The sequence below is a fragment of the Amphiura filiformis genome, chromosome 7, assembly GCF_039555335.1.
Source record: "Amphiura filiformis chromosome 7, Afil_fr2py, whole genome shotgun sequence".
NCBI classification, from domain to species: Eukaryota; Metazoa; Echinodermata; class Ophiuroidea; order Amphilepidida; family Amphiuridae; genus Amphiura; species Amphiura filiformis.
In genome coordinates, this window is record NC_092634.1 from 6,388,623 (window position 1) to 6,413,488 (window position 24,866).

Here is a 24,866-nt window from a genome sequence, read left to right on the forward strand (position 1 = left end):
ATTGTCTTAGTTTTTTACAAATTTTCCCAAATTTTGCACAAATGTTAAAATTTAATTCTTCTGACCCAATTTATGTTTGATTTTATGTTTGGGGCACAAGGACTTCGTCCACCCTGTCCATGCGCTTGCTACGCCCCTGCTTAGAGTAAACAACAAAATAAAAATGTCTTAAGCCAAATCTAGTTGGTTGTAAAAGAGCTTTTATTCCTGTGTGATAGTGATAGCTTATTAATAATAAGTACGAATAATAACAGTACGAATAATAATAAAAACGATAGACATTATCATAATGCGTAAAGCTATAATATTTATAAAGTTCTGTTTTTATAAACATCTGTACCAAAAAGTAATAGCCCCATTTATTGTGAGATAATAACTCAAAATCTATGCTTCAAAATTAAATAACTAAAGGAAACCCACTTTCGTTTTGCAAATCTTGATGCCACGTTTGTCTTAATAGCCCAAAATGTGTTGCCAAACTTGCACCTAAACAGGCTGAACGCTAGTCAGTCGATGCCTATTGTTCAACAAGACCCACTCAGTCACTTAATTAGGCGCTTGAAACGAACGAATTCGGTGTTGAAATAAGCAAAAATTTTAGTTACATCTTTTCACGCAATAATTGATTTTCTCGGTCAAATGAAAAGCAATAATTTTCATTTCTTTGGTAAATGTCAGAAGAAAACTATAATGCTTGGCTGTATATTTTTTTCAAACCCTGATGTTAAACTTAGGTGTGAAAGTTAGGCTTCATGTGTAAGATTTTCGATTTTCACAGGCTTCATTTAGCCCCGCGAGGTTTTTTGGGAGTTAACGTTTTTGCTTTTCAAAGTAACATAATTCGCTGACGAAAGATATTTCCCAACTTTCTAAAGCACATCATAATAGGCTATATGTCATAGTTTTGTCAGAATTTCGGTTTTGATTGCACCATTTTTCAATTCCGACTACCAATTTTGTCAAAATCAACTCGCGAATGTACCCATGGATGGATGATTTTGCAAGCCACAATCACTGACAATAGAAATATCGATTATTTCTGCTGGTTATTAGAAATGAAGCACTGGTTGGACATTTGTGGAGTCGCAAGTGAAAAAAGGTGAAATCAAAACGGATATTCTGACAAAACTATAATATATAGACCCACACGATCTGCCTTACAGAGGTGGGAAATATCTTTCTTTATCGAATTATAATAGTTTGAAACGCTAAAACATAAATTCCGCAAAAAGCTCGCGGGCGAAATTAAGGTCTATAAAAATCAAAACTCTTACAGTAAAAGACACAATTTCATGCCTAATTTTAACACCAGGATTTAAAAAAAAACACCTGCCATTACTGAAGGAAAAAAACATTGCTTTATATTTGACCGAGAAAATTAATTTCAAAGCAAAAAGGTGTATTTCTGAATTATGCTGATTTCAACATGTATCGATCGACTTTTTGCGCGACTATCCATAACAAAAGAAGCTGTGACCAGCGTTCAGAGTGTCATTAGTGTGTAAACCGGATCGTCTTGTTTTGCACGCTACTTCTAACGAATTATTAAAGCATGAACAAGTCAGTGCGTAAAAGTAGAAGTAGAATTCAATTCAACTAACTGATCAACATGAATAGTCAGTTCCCAATGCAGTTATTTTATAGGCCAAACGGGTATTTCCCAAGATTCCTTTTGTAATTCACTAACTCACATTTTTATCATATTGTGGTGGTGATATAGTCATTCCCAGGGACCCCACACCCCACCATTGTATTTGGGGTTACTATTAGGATCTCTGGGTGGAAACCATGGTGCCACTGCCGTTTCATTGTATGCCCGTAACCGTCCCATCATCCTTTTCACAATGCCAGGGCGTCTGGTGGCCAAGTCATGTTTTTCCAGTGGATCTCTGGCTATGTTAAATAACCATATTTTCTTATCTCGTGGCTCTTCAGGGCTTATGAAAGTTAAATTGGATTCCTTAGGTGGATACCAGGCGCAATTGGCGAGATTTATCCTCCCTGCACTACCTGTTAATACGAAAACAACATTTGAGAGCAGAGCAATTAGTGGTACACCATCATTTCCAGCGGGTCATGGAAGATCTGTGCAGGGCTGATTTTGATATCGCTATAAGGCGGCCAATATTCTTTTATGGTAAGGGATCGTTCACAAACACTTGTTAGGGGGGCCTGATGCAAAAAAATTTTAACGCTTAAAATTTTCGCCCCCCCCCCCTTTTCAGATCCCAAACATTTCAGGCCCCCTTTTTTGACCTGAAAATTATGGGTCAACCCCATCAAAAAGCAAAAGAAAAATTTGTGGTCATTTTTTCAGCCCCCCCCCCTTAGGAGGGTCAAAACTTTTAAGGGCCCCCATTTTGCATCAGCTCCCCCTAACAAGTGTTTATGAACGGTTCCTAAAATGGATTTTTTCAAGGACACGAATACGAGCATACAGACGAATATGGCGCCATGATGGAAGGTCAGGTTTGGTGTCAAAGATTTCTGTGACTTCAAATACTACTTGTATTTCATATCTGGTACCTGTCACGCCTTTCATCATGTTCATTCGTATTCTTGACAGCAAGTCCTAATTTCGACAGTACTATTACAAAAAAGTCACTCGCATTTCAAATTAGTAGTTTCTTTGAAAAACAAATCACTATTGCCTGATGGAATCATATATATTAGTTGACCCTTTTCCGGTATTCTGTGACCTTGTTTGAGGGCGTTTTTACTCTCTTCAACAGGTAAGATTCGGTACATACTGCAGTTACTGTTCATTTTCCTATACACAATACACAGTGCTCTCACCATTGACGTGTGACCTCTACAAACAGTGTATGTTAGAGGTATAAGGCATTGCCTAGTTAACGTCACTGTGTGAATACTAACCAGCCAATATTTTTTGTACTCTCTGAAATTCTAGAAAATATAGTTTTGTAACATGTCCTAAATTTTTAGCTAATTTAGATGTTTGGAAATATTCGCACTTTTGTGTTTTAGTAAGGAAGGGCACGGCAAGGCCTGCAAAATTCCCTGTGTAAATCGAATGCAACTTTTAGTGACTATCACTCATTTTGTAACCGCTCTCTTCCGAAGGGCATTAAAACTAAACCACTTGACGGATATTTTTTGTACTTGCTGACAATCAAGAATAATGTGTACATTACATGTAGGCTAAAAACTGAGTAGGTGGATCATCTGCAAACGGTCATACCTCCCTGATATGTAAATGACAGATAAAAGCAAAAACAACTCCCAAATCTGTCCATTAACTTTGGTCAGTGGAGAGAGTCACGGGATTTCAAGTGGGTGATTATTGATTGGCAAGTGATATATTTGGGCATAAGTGCAGCCAACCATTCAATGTGAGGATGGACTAGACTTTATCAATTGATTTTGCTGGAGTAATTTCCTGTTAACCAGGTAAAAGTACTGCAAAGGTCGAATCATGTTTGCTGTGCAGCATAACTGCACTATGACACTAACACCTTTATGTTGTTACCTCAATACAAAGGGCGAGCAAGAGTTAATTGTGAATCATTCATAACCGATCGATAGCTTGTGCCTCACTTGGTCGATTCGACATACTAGTTTGCGTTGCTAAAAGAATAAAGGTTATCCACTTTACTCATGCGTGACTTCTAACAAAAGGCGCTGGTTCCCGTAGTATTCCTCATTCAAACTAATTCAATGCACGACATCTGAGTTACCTGCATGACTTTGGCGGGCTATTTTGAAATAGTTATGGTTGCACATGCAGGTACTTCTTTTGAAAGTCCTAAACAAGGTATAGGAGTCGCTGGTAGGATATGGTAGGATATGCAGCTTATAGAACACGGATAACCTCTATAACCGTGAATTTAGTGTCATCCCCCTTGGTATTATTTTAAAAGTAAAGGATAAGTCAGTAAAAGTGTCATAAGGTATTTGTTGTCATATAAAAAGTGAGTACCGGCAGTGTTGATAAATATGAAGCTCCATTCAATTGCGGGGGGGCGACAAACACCCAAACTAGTACCAAAGTGTGACACTTTACCCTTACGGACGCACGTTCGATTTCCGGGGGTGGAAGCTTCTGAACAAAATTGACTAACCTAACTGTGTTCAAAAATGCATGCGAATTATAAAAAACACATGGTTTAGTCTAAAACAATCACCGTTTTTGCTGGCAAAAAAAAAATGTCCCTTGCCACGACTACAACTTCCAGCCCCTCCCCCTGGAAGTGAAATGGTGCGTCCTTTATTAGGTCGTTTTGGTCTTATCACTTGCAGTGTATGTTAGCACACCATTTTTCTTTGTAAATCGACGAACACCACTGTCAGTAATTATTACTCAACTGTTGAGTTATTATTCAACAGTTGAATACCCCCCCCCCTCGAAAAAAAAGGAATTTTTACAAAGACTACACTGGTGCAGTGTATTTTGTAATTATGCCGATTTGAAATAACAAAAGACCGATTTTTAATCAATAATTGCAACCAATCATAGATTCAGAATTTAAGCTATCCAAGAGAAATGTGGGTTAAATGATGAGTTTTAATACTGACCGTCACGTAAGAGACATATATTTCCCAGTAGTAATTTCCAATCTCCCATCTGTAGAGCTGCTGTTCCTGTGAGTTTGGGCCATGAAATAGGATCAATGCTGTGAAGAAGCTCCTTCCTAGGAGAGGTGCTGTTGGAGCTGTGTGAAATAAATGATTATTAATTACATTTAATTAGCACCAAATGGATCAATGGTCTGATAGATTGGTAAAGATTTGAATTCTGCTGTGACACTTGTGAAATAATGTTGTTAACATGAGGTCAAAAAAAAACCAAGGTTTGTCCACGGCGCACGCGTAGCTTTTAAAATCTTTGATTTTTGTTTTTACATTCTGAAGAAAGAAACGAAAATACAATTAAAAAATGAGGGGGTTAGAGCGTATAGCACATAACCTTTTTTTTATACTAACATCGGCATGTGACGCAAGCTCCCGTTAGGTGACACTAGCGAACTGACACTATGGACCACGATGACCTTATCCCAATTGCATAGTTCAATAACCTCAATTAGACAATCACAGTGCAAAATTTGACCTCAAGTTGCAGAGTATGAGTTTCCGTACCCAAATTTTCAAAGGTCATTCAATGAATGTACACCTTTATTGGGGTTAAAGAACTGTGCCCTGATAGATGAGCATGTTGTGGGTCATAGTGTGAGAGCCGAAGTTGTAGATCGATTCTAATCTATCTAAAGAGAAAAGAGGAGCGTCACAACTTTACAAAGGACAGGACTATCCAAATATGACCAGAATACAACATGAGCAAAGGTAGAATAGAAATGATAATCCATGAAAATTTAGAGATTGCTGACAGGTTTGTGGTTAAAAAATATCTCCTAGATTGCTGCATGGAGCTTGCCCATGGTCTGATAGACTGGTTCTATTTGGGTAAAATCGCGTTCCTACCGGCAAATGTACGTAAAAGTTGGCATCCAGCTAATTTTTGTTAATTTGGGTATGCTGAACTCGAATCTGTTGTCTGCCAAGCAGCATTTTGAGACCATGACCTTCAATAAGACCTCCAAAATACTTTTATTCCAATAACACTTTCAAACATGTCAAATTATTCGTCTGGCCCCACGGGCCCCAGAAATGTAAAGTTTGTGTGCGTAAGACCTATAGTTAAGAAGTTATGGGGCACAAAATGTTAAAGTTATGGGTAAAAAGTCAAAGTTTTCCGATTTTCGTAAAGGTTGAGGCAAGTTGTTCACCTAGCTTAGAGGTTTCAGAAAAAGTTTAATTTGCACTGGGCTGCGATGTCTAGTTAGTATGTTACACAGCAACGAGTTAAAAGATATGTAGGATTCCACGGGATTCTATGACATTTGTACTTATTTATCATCTATCTTCTGAACTTCATATCGCGATAGTAGAAAGTATTCTTTTCCTGAATCCCGTGAACTTGAGGAACAGTTTGCATCCATTTTTACGAAAATCGGAGCATCTTTAATTTTCCACCCCTGTACAACATGCAAATGGACCTTTAACCTGTTGAGCCTCATAACTTTGTAAATATATGTCCGTTACATTTTTGTGGTCCTTAGGCCCAGACGAATAATTTGACATGTTTTTGGGGGAATTTGGAGCATGTTTAATTTTTACCCCCTGTATGATCATGTAGGGGTTTTCGGGGTCTTTTTTAAGGATTGCGAGGTTCGAATATAGCTTGGCAGACAACATTTTTGAATTTAGCATACCCGAATTATCCAAAATAAGTTATACAATTGTGTACGTTCATACATGCAGGTAGTAAACAAGAAGTAAAAAAGATTACAACTTTCAACTGCACTCACCAGGTTATTTTCCCAAATATTTCGGAACCAACTGGTTCCTTCCTCAGTGGGTAATGGTGTGTGAGATGCTGCTGAGATCAGTGTTTCTAGAAGATCTTGTACTAGAGTTGCCAGTTGGTTTCACTGATTTCAGCAAGTTGTTGTACACTGGAGATAGTTCATTACCCCTGCGAGGTGTTGATTTTGGGCTGCGGTTTTCTCCTAATGTGGATCGCTGATACAAGGAAAATCCGTGAAGCAATCCACATTAGGAGAGACCCGCAGCCCAAATTTAACACCTCGCAGGGGTACGAATATCTCCAGTGAACAACTTTCGTGAATTTCAAAAAATGAAATTTATTTGATATCAGAAAGACATACTTCGTATTCAGAATGCAATTCGATATGTCTGATGTGCTCTCATGTCTCACAAAAAATACTATCGAAACGCTCAAAACGCTCATTCCAGATCCCTTAACCACCACGGTCACTGACATTTCTCATGGCAAAGGATATAAGCCATTCAACTCTAACAAGAACATGCTTTAACCGTTTCCTTACATAATTGCTTTCCAAACATCAATTCCATCTATCGCTTTTGTCATGGTGTATCTTCCAGCTAGGCCCGAAAGGATGGTTGGGAACCAATCAGTGACGTGGATCCACGCATGGCTAGTGGTACCTTTGATTGGATCAGGTAATAACGGACTATGAATAAATCCAACTCCACGGACACCTCCCTCATAAAGAGTGTTTTTGGATCCTCGGAAAGGCCAATTATTTCCAGAATATTGAACAGATCCACCGTTATCTGAAAGAAAATGGTTAATTTATAAGCCTTGGGCATTTAGGCGACGAAACAACCCCTGTTAAGTAGACGAAGAATGCTAATAATTCGTGACCAAGTCTTAGAACAAAGGTTTGAAAGTGTTTTTGGCATGTCTGAAAGGTACTGAACAAATTTGGCTTGGGCTGCCCTCTTCAAAGTGTCAGGCATTATGGTAGGGGCCAATTAAGGTCAAACAGGGGTCAAAATTATACATGATCCCAATTCTTTTTAAAAGTATACCAAAGTACTCCCCTGGTCATATAGTTTGTCATATGTGCAACCTTTATGGTTACGGAGTTATGGTCAGAAACGTGACAAAGGTCAACGCACTTCTGGCCAGGTGCATTTTTACTAAAACGGTTAAAATTGTACTGTTGACATATTTCTTTTGTACAAATCCAATAAAAATGAAGATGTTAAACTCACATTTTAGTGACGTTTCACCACTACGCTATAGTGGTTTCATCAGATTGGCAACTCATCACACCTGACTGCTTCCTTTTATAGGCAACAGGAACCGCTATAGAGGGCGTGATGAGTTGGTCAAAGAATTTGTTGAGTGAGTAGGCCCCTCGTCCTTGTTTAGAGTGTCTTTTCCTTTTCGGCGAATCCAGATGGCTTCTTTCAATCATCTGGTGGTCTTGTCAGCTTCTCTATCGATGACTTTTGAGTCCTCCCAATTGATGGAATGGTTTGTCGAGGCAACGTGATCGGTGATAGCTGACTTGTGAATGTCTGTAATTGATGACTTGCGGCTGGCTCGTGTGTAGGGCTTAGTTTCAAATTTCTCCACCTCTTTTTGGTGTTCTTTGAGGCGAACGCCGAAAGGACGGCCGGTTTCTCCGATGTAAGTGCCAGCACAGTCCCCGCAGGGGATTTCATAGATCGCCTCTGCTTTTTGTTGCGGGAGGAGTTTGTCCTTCGGGTGAACAAGCATACTGCGGATGGTACGGTGGGGTTTCATAGCAGTAGAAAAACCATGTTTTTTGAAAACTCTTGAAACTCGCTCCAGATAGTCCCTCTACATAGGGAACTACCACCATGCCTTTCGACTTTTCACTGTCATCGTTATTCTTTGAGTTAGACTTTGTTTTTGGAGTGGCTCTATTTTGTTTGACTTTTTAATTGACCAATCTGGATAACCGCAGCCAGATAACGCTTCGCGGATATTGGCCTCCTCTTTCTGTCTGTCCACTTCCTCAGTGACTATAAAAGGAAGTAGTCAGATGTGATGAGTTGCCAGTCTGATGAAACCACTAGTGTAGTGGTGAAACGTCACTAAAATGTGAGTTTAACATCTTCATTTTTATTGGATTTGTACAAAAAGAAATATGTCAACAGTGAAATTTAACAATCCAAATGAACTTGTTCAAAGAAAAAAAAAGGTTAAAATTGTAGTTATGTTTTCTGACATGACAAATTCAACTGAAGAACTTTAAAAAATCCAAATGGTCGCCTTGATCTTAAAATTTCAAAATGGCCGTCAAAAATGCATAAAATCAGGTACCGGGTATGGGTCAATATTAGGATGCATCATGAGCCCTCAAAGTTCAAAGTGACCATTAATTGTGTACATATTCTTAACATGCTCCACTTGTCCTAATGAATACATGAATACAAAAGCCACCCAAGTCCATGGAAAGTGATTTTGAGAAAACATTTTAATTCCTTCAGTTACATTTTCCTGGGGTAGGCATACAACTTGCAAGTCAAGATTTACAATTTCAAAGGCTTACCAGTAGAAAAGATGATAATGGTATTATCATAAAGACCGGATTCTTTCAGTGTCTCAGTAAAATTGCCTACACCTTCATCCAAGCTGTTTATCATACCTGCTAGGGTTAGTCGTTGTTCATTAGCTATTATGTCTTTATAGGGCTCTTTTGTAGCGTTCTGGTACTTGTATTGGATCATGTATAGCCATATATGACAGGTACAGGAATAAAGGCTACAAAATAAAACCAACAAACATAAATATTTAAAATTAACTACACTGCTCAAAAAAGTATCGTAACACTTGAAAACGTCGCCATGATTTAAAAACCAAAGAGTATTGTTCCAATTAATAAACTCACTGAATATATACCGTGAATTTTGACACCTCATTTATTGAAAAAGTTTTAAGTAGTTTAATGGTAAAGGGTCGGATGTCAAAAGTCTCCAAATGATTCTGCATAGATTACTGGGTGCGGTACATGCTTTATTGTGCGCGCCATTTTCATTCAAATTTAAACCATTATGTTTTTCGCATGGTTGATTAATCGATGAAAACAGACTTGAACCCCCAATGGAGAATGGGACACTCTGAAGAAGATGGCTAACAAATTCATCAAGCCAGACACAACCCTAGAGTGTTTGCGCCGCATCCTTTTGAGAAAGTGGAACAGCATTGACCAAGAAGAAATAAGACACCACGTCAGAAGCATGCAACGTTGCATTACAGCAGTTGCGAACAGTGATGGAGGACACACTAAGTATTGAAGGAAAGACGGAAGTAAACTGCATTAATTTTGATATGACTGAGAGTAAAAAATGAATCCATGCATAGGCGTAGATCCCGGGAATGCCAATATTTTACTGGGGATGGCCTATACAATCACCCCCCCTATGTTGACGCCTGTATGTTGGTTTCTGACCAAATTAACCTCATATTTGGCCATTTTAGCCCCCAAAGTGCCCCTTCGCGCGAATTTATTCCACTTTTGCACCATATTTCACCAGTTTAGCTTCAATATGGCAAAGTTTTTCGCGCACTTAGCGCGCATTGGTACCATAAACTTATTATGCCGCCAAAAGGTGCTGGATTCACTATACTTCAAGAAATCTTTTCCAACCCTCCCCAATTAGTCGGGCTCTCATTCACGCGCGGATGGGAAATAGTGTTCACTTTGATACGGTTTATAGACTGAAATGTTGCGTAGAACACGCTCCCGTAGTCCACTTTATTTAAAAATGTGTCCAAAGAGATTTTTCCGGGGTGCCCCACAATGGTCAAAATTAATAAAAATGTATTCTAAGGCCAATGGTGGTGATTTTGGTGTCTAAATATATGTTTATGGACTTGCGAAAGTCATTTAGATAGTTTACAAAATCCAAAATGGCTTCCTTATGTTCCAAAATTCAAAATGGCGGCCAAAATGGTGAATTTTAGGCAAACTTATTTGAACTTATTTATTATCAGGCCGATGGTGGTGATTTGGGTGTCTATGAATATGTCTGTGGACATGAAAAAGTCATTTACATAGTTGATGAAAATCCAAAATGGCTGCCTTATACCAAAAAATTCAAAATGGCCGCCAAATTGCCGAAAATTATTCTAACTTATTTGAACGGCGCTCTCGGGCCGATGGTCGTGATTTGGTCGGACATGAAACAGTCATTTATATAGTCAAAGTTATCTGGGATCAAATCTTATACCCTAATTTCATTTTCTGTAAGGGGTATGGGGATCAATTTCGGTGACAACATACCTTGTGATCCGGGAAACATTAAGGTCAAAGCTCAGGTAAAAAGGTCATTAAAGGGTTACATGCCTTGCGATTGTTTGCGCTCTGTGAGCGCAAATTATCTCTAGTTATTATTACTGTTTTAAAGGAAATATTTTTTGTGTAAACACTGAAGCATCCCATGTAATAAAAGAATATATAAATATTAGCTGTACATCATATATAACGATTCGTGTTACCCAAGCGTGCTATAGTTTATGTGGTTTAGGCGGCAGAGAATTTAGATTTAAATTTTATACATGCACTTCAAAGTATTTTTTAAATTTAGTGTAAATGAGGGCAGAAAAAAATGTTGACAATTCTATGTAAAATTACATTAGACCTCGCCAAAGATTATTGTTTCGTTTTTATTGTAATCTAATCATTTATTTTCTGAAATAAAATTTGGGGTCTAATGTCAATTTTTTTTATATAAATGGAAAACCCCCGAACGTTTATACCAAAAAATGGTTGGCTCCATATACTGATCTATATAGCCACGTGCAGTCCGCCCGGGCAGTCCGGAGAGTCAAAATCGATAATGTATTGTGCATGTATATAGGCCCATGTATTGTCTTATTTATGTATGTTGAACACGCAAATATCAACAATTAAGCGCTATAATAAACACTAATATTTTAAGCAGATCAAATTCCAAAATATGGCACATTTTCTGTCTTTGCTTGTGTGGCATAAAGTTACGATTAATATGTTCAAAAAAGTTTCAAGATGGCTACAACAAGTCACATTACGTTTTGTTACCTGGAGAGATTTGATCACGTCTCGCCTCCCTTTTCAACCAAATCGACGGTAATAACTCTTGTAGTGAGGAATCAACATTTAACCACAAATTGCCTCAGGCAAAACTCACATCCTGGGAACCAATACCACACAAGGTCATTTGTGTGTAACTCACTGACCCATGTGGGCCATATACTGCCTCTAGCTATAATGACAGCCTGGTGATATGGTCAACTCATTGACAGATACCATACCAACGTAATGCAGGTAGCCGAGCGGTCTAAGGCGCTGGAAGTAGGCCGATGCTGTATGCATGATAACGGCGCGGCGTGGGTTCGATCCCCATCCGCTGATCTTAAAAGGGGGGAAGTATCGTCAAAATGGAGTCCCATTTTCTTTTGCATAATAGTTTCAAAGTTACTCCTCTATAGGGGGTGTGCACTTATTTTCCGGAATAGCCCATTTGTACTTGTAGCGTAATATACTAGTAGTTATGTAGTCTTTGTGGAATTTTTACCTTTTCATACGTAGCATGTCGTTTTATCACCTTTTGAGCTTCTCTTGTCAAGAGCTCCGTTGAATAGTGACCACTACCGTCCCAGGCTGGATCAAAACTCTGTACAGTGTCATTATGAAGATCCAATCCTGATATCTTGTGATTTGGGAAAGTGTCATGTTTTAAGTAGGTGTAATGATCCATTGTGGAACTGTACATACCTGAGAAAATGCGATATGATATGAAATTGAATTTCAGACAAATAGAACAAAGTAGGGGCCTACACTTAATCCTGTAGTAAATTTACATTTTAAAAATGATATTAAAATATTAAAAGTCACGACTGAAAACTATGGTGAACTTGTACAGTTATGTTAAACCTTCCCACTATGATATTAATATATGCGATAATTTTACCCACCTATGTGTGGAAAGGTGAGACTCGTATGTGCGAAGAAATTGCCATTTTTCTATAAAAGCGCAATTTTACTTCCGGTGTCTGAAAATCAGCATATTCCACCATGCATCATTTGTACGTGTATGTTGATCCGAGGGAAAACAAAGGAGGGATTATTTACCCCACCACAGACACACGGAACAACTTGGCCCAGCCTATTAAAAGTCATTTATATTGGTCGGACAACATCATATCATTGCCAAGCTATTATGAGGACAATGAAAATGACTCTTTTTTTTATAGAAAATAAGACGTTTAAAATTGATATTCCGCAAAAACCAACTTAAGCGATGAGTTCCTTCGAACGAGACAAATTTGAGTTTGACATAGAAAAAAGTTAACGTCATGAAATGACTGTGCCTGCTTTGCAAGAAGGAACTATAAACATTCTCAATGCACAGAACGTATACTGTTGTTGTTCACAGAAAAAAAGTCTGAATTAAGTATTACAAATTTAATGGTTTTTAAACATATGGATAAAATCAGCCGCTTCTTTCTTTATATATTAGTAAATTATAATATTAAAATTCATATGTATATCAATATCATGAGAAAAATTATTTGAGCTTAGAATTTCAGCGTGATCAATCTGAGACAAGCATATAAACCGTGTTAAGTCCATAAACTCATGTATCTGATTTCCCTGTATATTGCAGCTATAATAGTTAATAATAGTTTCAGTTGGATGAAATATTACAAAGCAAACGCATAGTAACAATACTGTGTGGGCTTTGTTTCCGAAATGAGAACAATAGTCTGCATATTGTTATGCAGCATTGTTATGGTAAATGATAGTACAACTCATTGTTGCTAATGCCAAACTTGTCAAAGTGATTGTGATTGTCTGTATGATGAGAGCATGATATAGTGTCCGCTTAATTTACCTACGTCATCAGCCAAACGGGGGGAGAACACGTACGCTTCAAACGGGGGGAGAACACGTACGAGGCTGAACTTTACCCACGCAATTTCTCCTTTTTCAGGAGAAATACGCATACAAAATTGCAACAAGTGTCAACTTGTAATGTAATAATTATTCTCTTCGAATAGAGATAAACTTGTTTTTGCAATAGACCTGCCCTTTAATATTTAAATCTCGCGCGTGTGACGGTTGGTTGGTTAACATTCAAATCTCGCGCTCCCGCACGATAACAGCATTTTTCCGGTCTTTTGGTGAAAAACAAGTTCATCGATCATCAAACTATGACTGCTTACGGTTGGCCTTTGTATATGTGTAGGGGTAGTGATTGGGGGGGGGGGGGGGGTTTGTTAATGGAATGGGGAAAGCTTCTGTACAAAATGTGCTCATTATAATTATGATATAGGCCTATCTTTCTCGGCATACAAATCCCGGGAACAAATCAGAATAACGTTTGAAATTTGAATTTTGTACTTTAAAAACTCTAAAAATTAGGAATGACTGACAACATAATATTATAGGCCTAACAAAGTTACTTTTCGACATAATTGAATAATTTGCCCCCCCCCCCTAACTCCACCCCTAGGATTATGAGGATTATGGTTAAGGAATAGGAATAAGTTAACAATATTCTCCGGCAATCAAATCAAAAACAAACAAAAAAAAGCAACTCTTTTGTAAGTAATACGGGTTTTTGACCAGTTTAATATGATTCAAAAACACAAGCTGGAAAAATGTAGTAAAAAATAAAACGAAGGCTTGGGTGGGTTTCGAACCCGGGACGTCGGCATGCGCGGGACTTTAAAAAAGTCACAGCGCTCTAACTGATTGCGCCACGAAGCCAAAAATACACATACAGAGGTAAAAAGACAAACTTAATAAAAAGGAAATCAGTGACAACAGAAAATAATTAATCTGACAAAAATGTGAATTTAGGGGGCTAAACTTGCCAGTTTACAAAACATTACATTTTTTTCTTGCATATTTAATGACCCCGTGACACAACTCGCAATTACAGAATTTATTTTTACTTTTGGACACATTGGGCATGCAGTTAGTGTGTATACAAGGTTTCAGATCTCCTCTTTTTTTTTTTTTTTATCAAGAAGGCACAGACTCCCAAAGATGAAATTTATTTAAAGGGCAACTTTTAGGTCCAAATTTAGACCCCCTACTCCAAATTTAAATGGCTGCCACAGAAAATCCGTAAGAGCTACAGACCTCAAATTTGCAGGTTTTAATATTTTACAGGTACAACATAAAATATAAAGCAAATCGGAGGGGTCAGGTGGGGGGGCTCCTTGATTATGATATGGAGTGACCCTATTTTATAAAATCGACTATGGCATATCTAGATGATCATGAGATATCGGTCGACCAAGAGCATGGAGAGAGGAGAAAGAAAGAGATGGAGGAAGGGAGAAATGATTGGTTTGAAATAGTTATGATATCATACCAAAGAATGTTTCAAATCCTCGATTGGTTGGTAAACAATCTTCCTTATAAAACCCCAGATGCCATTTGCCAACTGCGTGTGTTGAGTAACCAACATCTTGTAATTCGTCTGCTAATGTAACCTCATCTGATGGAAGACAAGATGGCTGCGATACATCAATCACATGATGTTGTAACCCATATCGTATCTATAATTATAAGAATAATTGCAAAACAAGAAATGTCTTTAAAAAAGACAATGCCTCCAGGATACCAGTGGGCACCTTTTGTTATTAGTTAAGGAGACACTTATAATGCTAGCTTTAAGGTAACGCTATTGGATATAGATTTTGTTTGATTGAAATATGTGAGCCCATTCTCTCCTGATTACAAGACTGAAAATTTTATTTTAATCGGATATTCGGTTACCAAAATATGGCCTGTCAAAATGGCACGTAACCAAGAAGTTGACAACAACTTTCTTTTATTTTTGTTATGCAATGTTGTCAGGTAGGCCTTATTTTCTAATTATATATGCAAGAATTATACAAAGTAAAATGTTCAGATCGGCTACAAAATAAGATATAAAACCCATGGATGCCTTTGGCAAATTTCCATTTGCATAATTAATTAGGGCCCTAATCAACTTTTCTAATAAGTGGCCCTAATTAATTATGCAAATTGAAATTTGCCAAAACGCAACCGTAATTTTGTAGTAGGCCTATAGTGTGTGTTCTACCCATGTACCATGCCTCAGTGCCATAGCTCTTTTAATTGTATCTGATTATCTGAAATCTTTACTTTGCATAATTCATGCATGTAGGGGCCTAATTAGAAAATCATCTGGCAACTGGACTTGTCAAAAATATAGAAAATAAAAAGAAAGTTGTTGCCAATTTTTTGTTTTTGTTTCGCGCCATTTTGACAGGCCATATCTCAAGAACCGAATGTACCGGTAATCTACAGGGCATAAGCTTTAACATACTATAGTATTATTTAAATAGAAAGAAAATCTAAATTTGTGCATTTAATAGCCAATGGCCACGGTCACCTAAAGCCACCTTGCAATAATTCTGATGTATGAAATAAGACCTTCCAGATGCAGGCAGTCGTTTCTGTTTTTTAAATATAGGCCTAAGTTGTATCAAGAGTCATTTCTTGTGGATTTTTGACTGAAAATTACGATTGTAACGTTTCAGAGTAACACATTTTCGTATCAGATTCTTTTATGCTTGTTTATTGTATTTTGTTTTCAGGACTAAAATAATATTAATATTAGGCCTATTAGGCCTATATTTAGGGGGTCTTTTCATAGGCCATTACTTTTTTGTATGTGTAGGCCCCTAATTGAATAAAAAATCAAAAACATTATTGTTTTGTTTTCTTTCCTTCATTTGTGCTTTGTTTTGCATCGAAAGGGCCAATATCAACACCTTGTTTGTAAGAAGTATTGTGTGGGGAAAGATGATTCTTGCATTTTATTTTTATCTTAACAAACAAAAAGCAAATTTCTCAGTCATAGTCTTGAAACGGTCATGGGTATGCATGCAAAAATATTGCAACAGTACTCAGTAGAATGTAAAAAACTGCCATAGGGCCTACATACCACCAACATGACCAACCACGCATGGGAATTGGGGAAGCAAATAGGCTACTTTAAAACGAATTATTCCGAATTATATCAACGCAATTAAATTGCAATACTTTAGTAGGCCTACATGTATTTGAACAGCAATGAAGCTTAGCCGGCCATAGGCGCGGCTAGGCGTATCATACCATCAACATCATCATGATCATGACATGCCGTGTGTACGTTGAACGCGGCACAGCACATACATCTCGTATGCAGCGCTGTGAGTTGTCAGCCGGGGTTGTCAGAATATAAATTTGCATGCCGCGCAATGTGCGGCATTTTAGGTGTCAATTTTAAATCAAACTACCTCCTGGCGGAGGCAGAAAAAAGATTAACGACGAAAAATAGTCCCGGCTTGCAACGTGTTTGAATTTAGAATTCGGTCGCAAAGTCTCACATGTTTCTAAAGCCACTGCACTACACAAGAAGGTGAGCTTTTGCCGGGGTCTGATACTAACTATTTTTTGGGTATGGAAATCTATGCTAACACCTATTGGGTTATTCCAGTTGAAATGGAAGACATGACCTTAAAGCCATAATGTACGATCTTATAATACGAAATTGGTTAATTTTTTTCAAACCTGATTTTGTGCATATTTGTAATGTTTACACATGTCCCAACTTGCACCTAAACGGAAGCAGCCAAATTTGTAGTCTTTGTAGATCAACAGAGCAAAGTTCGACATATTATCATAATATAAAAATTATGATAATATGTCGTCCCATAGAACTGCATGTTAAATGGCCAAAATAGGCAGTGGGGTTTCTTTCACTTTAGCTTATTATTTCAACTTAAAATGGCCAGCAGCTCTTCCTGGCAGTTATTACTAATATTACTTCAACATTTTGAATAAAGAATAACAAAATAAAAATTTGAGGGAAATCCTATATTAATGCTTTAGTCTTCCACACAGGAAGTATCCGAGTTTGAAAATCAAATTGGTTTACCCAAATGGGTGACTAGACTCCATATGAAATCTGCACTCCCAGTGTGGGAGATTAAGTTATTGTTTTCTGTAGAGGGTATATGGCTTCTAACTGGAATAGCCCATAATTATTCATTGTCACTCCATTTCCATGAGAAATGATATATGAATATTTCCAATTAAAGTTTATTTTCGTTGTTTCCATTCTACCAATTTGAAAGAAGTGTCACCGACCAGCATGCCCACCAAATATAATATTTAAATTTAGTTAATGGTCTGAGCTTTCAATCCTAGCAGGATATTGTCAGGCGGATGTGAGTTCATAAAGGCAATGTCGGGGATTATAGGTCACAATCGATGGGGGAGAGATCAGGTCCGACCAGGTACGACCGAGTCTCCTACACAGGTTACGCTCCCTGTGGAGGGGCGGAACCAAACTGGCTGATGTGGAGACTAAGCCAGTTTGCGTCGGTCTGATACTCGTCTTTGACCATGCGCAGATCTGGCTGGTCAGGAAGATATTTAATATCCCGAATTTATAATATGCCTACCAGTTCCATCTATAACCGATTTGCTAGAGAATATTTGTAAATTGTTACCATGTTTAATAAATTCGTATTAATCGTATAATAAAATGTGGCCAAATGTAAATTTGTGTACATAGTGTGTGGATCCACTCTTCTACGGACTTGGCTACTAAACATGTCGGGAAGGATATGGCGGTATGCTGACCTGGGTCAATATGTTCTGGGCAGATGAGGTCCGACCAATTGCCTACGACCTTGTGTGCGATCATGTGTGACAGGCAATTCCCGATAATAATAGAAGTTCCCTGATATTGTCAGAGTTGTCAGTGTGGGCCCTTTTAACATCTTCTTTATCTGCCCTATCTCATTTTCGCTTTTGCTCGGGGCCTAACCCAGCCGGGATTACGCACTTTCAGTTTCCCACGCGTTTGAATGAGAATTGGATTGCGTACTTTCCCAATGTTTGGTGAGCATATTTTTCCAATATTTTGAGAAGTTGACGTCAAATGTTCTATTCTATATTGTTTGTCAATAATGTCTGTTGCCAATAGTATGTTTAAAGTTGTAATTTTGTGTTTTTGATCGCAAAGATCGGATATTATTATTCCCATTTCGAATTCTGAACCCTTCGCAAGGGTGCAGAATTCGGCAGAACTTTGACGATAATTTTGCCTTTTGGGCACTAAAATGCATTCGATCCTTAATTTTATTTCAACAGAATCTTTAATTAGCAAGCACAATAAGGTGGATACCAATTTTATATACATTGATGAAATTTTAAAGATTTTTTTTTCAAATTTCTGACCTTGACAAATCGTTAAGTGTGTATTTCCCATTGACATCCAAAATGGCGTAAGCCAGTCCTTACTATACATAGGCACGGCGTATTATAGGACTGGCAAGGGAGTCTAGCCTAACCTCCGGACCCCTGGACTTTTGTCACTGTGCCTTTTGCAGGGGCGTAGCAAACATTTGGACCCCTTTTCTTTTGTCACTGTGCCTTTTGCAGGGGCGTAGCACTGCCCTATCCAAATGTTTGCTACGCCCCTGCAAAAGGCACAGTGACAAAAGAATCATGGGTGATTGAATGCAGTTTAAAATCCCCGCCAAGGACGCACCATTTCACATTTCAAGTGGGTGGACCGACGGGGACCCCGCAATGGCTGTAATTGAGGTGCAATCAGACGTGGTCTAATTCAGACGTCGGCAAATTCGCCGATAATAGGTGATCAAAAGCGATCGGAATGTTACAAAAGTACAGATCGCATTCAGCTTACTTCATATGAGATGATCTTTGAAAAATACGGCATAATTTGTCTTGGTGCTTGCGGAATGCCATGCAGTAAAATATTAAAACGTTGCGGCAATTCATGATTGACAACTAGCAATCGGCGTGTCCTTCGTATCCTCCGCTCTCAATTTCTTATCCACTCACTAATCCTCACAAAAGCTTTGTGTTGATTACGTAATGTGTGGAGGCAAATTGCAATAAGTACAATGAAATAATGAGTAGGGCGGGCTTCTTCTTCATCTTACGTAACAGTAGGCCTATTGTTCTCCAAAAAAAAAAACCCGGAAGCTTGTCGTCTGGCGCTCTAGCTGAAATACAGCAAGATAATGTAAGATACAGTCTCAACGCAGGACTACCGATTCTTATTGTTCTACAAGGCTCACTCAGTCATTTAATGAGGCAATACAAACGATCGAATTTGGTATTCAAATGAACAACATTTTGAGTTACACCTTTTCAGTGTAAAATTTTTTTCTCGGCCAAATGAAAAGCAATAATTTTCATTTTTTCAGTAAATGTCAGGAAAAAATGTAATGCTTCATACTGTATTTTTTTCAAATCTTAGTGTTAAACTTAGGCGTGAAATTCAGTCATTTAGTGTAAGATTTTAGATTTTGATAGGCTTCAACTCTGCCCGCGAGCCTTTTTTGGATCAACCTTTTAGCTTTTCAAAGTAATATAGTTGGCTAACGAAGGATTGTTCCCAACTTTCTAACGCGCATCACCGTGAGCGATATATCATAGTTTTGTCAGAATTTCCGTTTTGATTCCACCTTTTTCACTGCCGGCTGAACATTTTCAAAATCAACGAGTGAAATCCAAGGCATTGTAAATCGATATCCCCGGGTGCCATATGCAGTGATATGAAGACCGGTATGGCTACAGTGTTGCCAGAACTTCAATATAGCAAAGAAATTCCCAGGCCTAATGTGTTGAAATTTGCTTCTTCTCAAAACAACTTTGCCCAGCATTTGGTAAAAAAATCAACAATCTTACATGCAATTGGGCAATATTTTAAACAAAACTTTCATTTACAAAACATAAATAGGCCCTACTACGCTGTATATTTTATAAACTGTTTGGAACACACTTCCAAATACCCGGGTCCAAATAACCTTCGTAACATCCCCAGACTTTCGTTACCGTATTTAAACGGCAGCTCAAAACCAATTTTTGTAAATTGATGGTTTTTATGTTTGTTTGAAAATGTCGTGCTTTACGCGCTTTGAGTTCCTCATCGGAAGATATTGTGCCTTATAAGAACCATTCATTATCATTGTTAACTTAAACCTGTTCAAGCAATTAATTAAAAGTGCTTGCCTAAAAACAGAATAACTTGGATGTTAATACTTGACCTAGTGTTTCAATTGTCATGAAGGTGACTGGGTATGGTGCCTTTTGTTTGTGTTTGTTTGAAACTGCTTTTAGAATAACAATACAAGGTTAAACATGGAAGTTTATAAAAACAAAACAATTAAATAACCTAAAGAAAAAAAACCACATTTGTGGCAACAATGAGCCTTGCATTGAAAGTCATATTTAAAATGTGTTGAGTACCACCCCAAAGTTTCCCTATATACACCCCCTACTACCCACCTCACACACCTCTGCACCCACCCCACGCCCGATAGGCCTATACATAATATTACATACCGGTATAATATTTATATAGCACGTTATAGCTATACATTTAAAAAAGTATAGCCCTATTATGACAAATAGGCCTACATGTCAAATTAAAAACAAACCCGAACACAAGCCTGAAGGGTGTAATGAAAATGCCAACACTCATTTTACGTAGGTTTGGACAGTACAACGTGTATGGCAAGCCAAGGGGGCCAAAAGCGTGGAACAGCTACGCGTAGCTTCTTTCTCGTTACGAGCAGCTGTTTGACCAATCAAAATAGTCAAATTTAATCACGTGGTTGGGTCGTTAGCTGCGCGTAGTATAGTTATAGGTATCCTCTTTCACAATTATTATCTTGTAATTAATTTACAGAATTAGCATAGATAACGAACGGGTAAAGGAGGCCAAATCACAGCACGTGTCAAGAGAACATGTTGCTAATGCCTGGCTAAAATGACACAAAGCATATTTATTTAGTGTTTCCAAGTTTACACCGTGTTTAATAGCAAGTAACTTTATACTCGGGCTGTATTAGCGGTGCAGGGGATATGAAGGTCAAACAACAACTACTACTGATGTAAAGCGCTGTGTAAAGATATTGCAGGAAAGCGATATCACATGCCACTGTGTAAATATGGAGAGAGTAAAATGGGTCATCATTTTTTTCGGTACGGGGGGGCGAGACTTAAATTTACAAAAAGTAGGCGCCAACAAATTGCGGCCCTCATTATTTCGGCATCAAAATGTTATGACCCCTACTCCCACCACCGAGACACCTTACCCCTAGACAGGCTAAAATTGTATTGAAATCAGTCTTTTGAATACAATAAACACACTATCTGTAGTCATCTTGTGACTCCCTACATTTTGTCATTATCAATTTATGACCCCCCTCCCCCTTATTTTTCTTTCCAAAAAAGTATGACCCCCCTATATTTGGGATCCCCTTCCGAAGAAAATGATAGCCCCTAAATATAGAACAATCATCATTCTGTTCAGATATTACTTTAATAGCACCTATACCATTTTTTTGCTGATATACTACAGATATTTTCATTTACAAAAATTAACAACGTAATATTTGTGAGAGAGGATGTTTACATCAGCTCCACGTGTTTAAAACCGCGAATCTGATTGGTTAATAAGCTGCACGTAACGAGAAAGAAGCTGCGCGTAGCTAGTCCCACGTTCTGAGCCGCTTAGCTTGCCATAAACGTGCGTCTCTTAATACGGACTAACCTAGGTAAACAAACAGACAAAATGGTCGACATAATCATGGAAACCATATTTGCCATTGCAGGCTATCACCATGATCACGGAAGCAAATATCCAAAATTCACTTTAATTTACCAAAGCACCCAAATGGGAGATTTGGGCTACAAAATCGCCCGTCGAGTAATCCTGCTTTCAATGCAGAAGAGACCTGGATTAGATCAATGGAATTATCGACTATTTATGCTGTTTGCTTTCGAGATAAAGTACTGAGTTTGAGATTTTAGGAGCATGACGTGAAAAAGGTGAAATTAAAACGGAAGTTCTGACAAAACAATAATAGATAGACCCACACGATGTACTTTACAGAGGTGGGAAATATCTTTCCTTAGCGAATTAGTTTAAACGCATTCGAAAAAAGCTCGTGGACGGATGTAAGGCCTATAAAATTCATAAATGTTACACTAAACGACAAAATTTCATACCTAATTTTAACACCAGGATTAAAAAAAAATGTATATCCAAGCACAATGTTTTTAACTGACATTACTGAAGAAAAAAAAATATTGCTTTATATTTGACCGAGAAAATTAATTTCGTAGCAAAAGTTGTATATCTGAATTGTGCTGATTTTAACATGTATCGATCGAGTTTTAGCGCGACTATGCATTTCTAAAGAATCGGTTGTCCAGCGTTGAGACTGGATAGTAAATGTAAACCTGTATTTTAGCAGGGATCGATATAATGGGATAGGCATCGTAGTATTACGTAACACACCGAAAGATGTAGTTTAACTCTAGACAATAGGCGCCATATTGCAGGAGGGTTAGAGTTCATAGAGGAAACGTTAAAGGTTAGTAGATTAGGTCACCCAGGCACATCACTAATGTGTTTCACGAGTTGTAATACCGACAGGTAAAAACATTGATTTTGTAAAATTCTCCCGATTTTTTAAAATTACTAAATAAGGTTTAGTACTTCAAACCATTCTTTGATGAATCTATGCAATATGACGGTAATTTTTGAAACATCTAAGAATCAATCTTAAACATCTTCATGATATTAATTTTTTGCGCATGGTCAAAGCATGCTCTTGCGCTATCCACAGACTATCCGGTGGAAACTTCAAAGCAACGATCATGCGTTAATATTTACAAAATGGCGAATGATGTAGTTTAAGTCGAACAATAGCGTGACCGGCGTGACGTAGTTTTTGGCATTGTTCCTATATGCACTTTCACCCTCCTGATTTTAGCTAGAGTATCTCGAGCTAGGTGCAATTGGATTCATCTATACCCACGGGCTTCTGGTCCCACCGGCCCTGTAACTTACCGGATAGCGTCCAGTCAAAAGTTGCGCTCTCGTTGGCGTGCATACATTATGCACATAGTAGTTATCTAATATGACTCCATGAGAGGCTAGCTTGTCAATATTGGGTGTTCTTATAGCTGATCCATGCAGTTTGGCATTGTAGCCCACGTCATTGTAGCCTAAGTCGTCAACAAGAATAAAGACAACATGCGGAGGCGACCTTCTATTGCCATTTATAGCGGTATCTATATAAGTTGACTCTTCTTGTGCTTTCAGCAGCAGCTCTAGGCAGATGTATACAGCCGAAAGTACTGCAACGAGAATTGCTAGTCTGAAAAATACAATTGACATCGTTTAAAAATACAAATGACAACTTCTAGTCTTAAGGCTACGATGCAAAGTGGTAACGAATACTTTGACAACGAACTGTGACAAATGCTAAAACATAATAGATATAGGAAGCACTCATTGATTCACCTTGGGTTCATCGAACCAGAGAAGATGAGAATAGATTATCATCGAACCCACTTTCCTCGGTATTGATATGCAAATACGACTGTCTGTATCTATTGCCAACCAGCTAGAACGCTGGACAACCGATTCTTTAGAAATGCATAGTCGCGCTAAAAGTCGATGATACATGTTAAAATCAGCACAATTCAGAGATACACCTTTTTGCTATAAAATTTATTTTCTCGGTCAAATATAAAGCAATATTTTTTTTTCTTCAGTAATGTCAGTTAAAAACTTGGTGCTTGGATATACATTTTTTTTAAATCCTGGTGTTAAAATTAAGCATCAAATTTTGTCTTTTAGTGTGATATTTTTGATTTTTATAGGCCTTTAGTTCGCCCGCGAGCTTTTTACGGAATTCATTTTTTAGCGTCTCAAACTAATATAGTTTGCTAAAGAAAGATATTTCCCACCTCTGTAAAGCACATCGTGTGGGTCTATATATATATTATAGTTTTGTCAGAATTTTCGTTTTTATTTATTTTTATTTTATTTTTATTTAAACGTCAAACTCAGTACTTTATCTCGAGAGCAACCAGCAGAAATCGATATTTCCATTCTTGTCAACCAGGTCCCTTTTCCTTTTGCCTGACCAGCGATTTGGTAGCCCAAATCCCCAATTGGGTGTTCTGGTAAATGAGGTGAATTTTGGAAATTTGCTCCCGTGATAGCCTGCAATTTCAATTTATAGGGGCTATGGATTCCATGAATATGAAAACCACTTTGTCTGTTTGTTTATATACCTAGGATGAGGTCCATGGGAAAATCCACTGTCCAAACCTAGAAAAATTCGCGTGTTACTATATGGGATTTTAATTTTCTGTCCCTCCTATCTCCAGGTGAATTTTGAATGACCACCCCCCCATCGCGGGTTGGCATTTTCATTACACCCTTCAGACTTGTGTTCGGGTTTCTTTTAATTTGACATGTAGGCCTATTTGTCATAATTTAGCGCTTTATAACCTACTTTCTAAATGTATAGCTATAGCCGTGCTATATAAATATACTGCGCCAATAAAGTATCCTTACACTTGGAAAAATAATCACAATTTCCAAACTGAACAATATTGGGGGTAAATTTGTATTTTTAATAGATGCCCTATTTAATCCTGCACATTATGACACCACATTGAATCAATGTGACTTTAAGAAGCAAAGTT

General features: G+C 37.9%; 1 pseudogene; it reads right to left on the reverse strand.

The window, feature by feature from the left end:
* Positions 1-202: 202 nt before the first annotated feature.
* Positions 203-23,645, reverse strand: LOC140156683 (arylsulfatase J-like; annotated as a pseudogene).
* Positions 23,646-24,866: the final 1,221 nt, after the last annotated feature.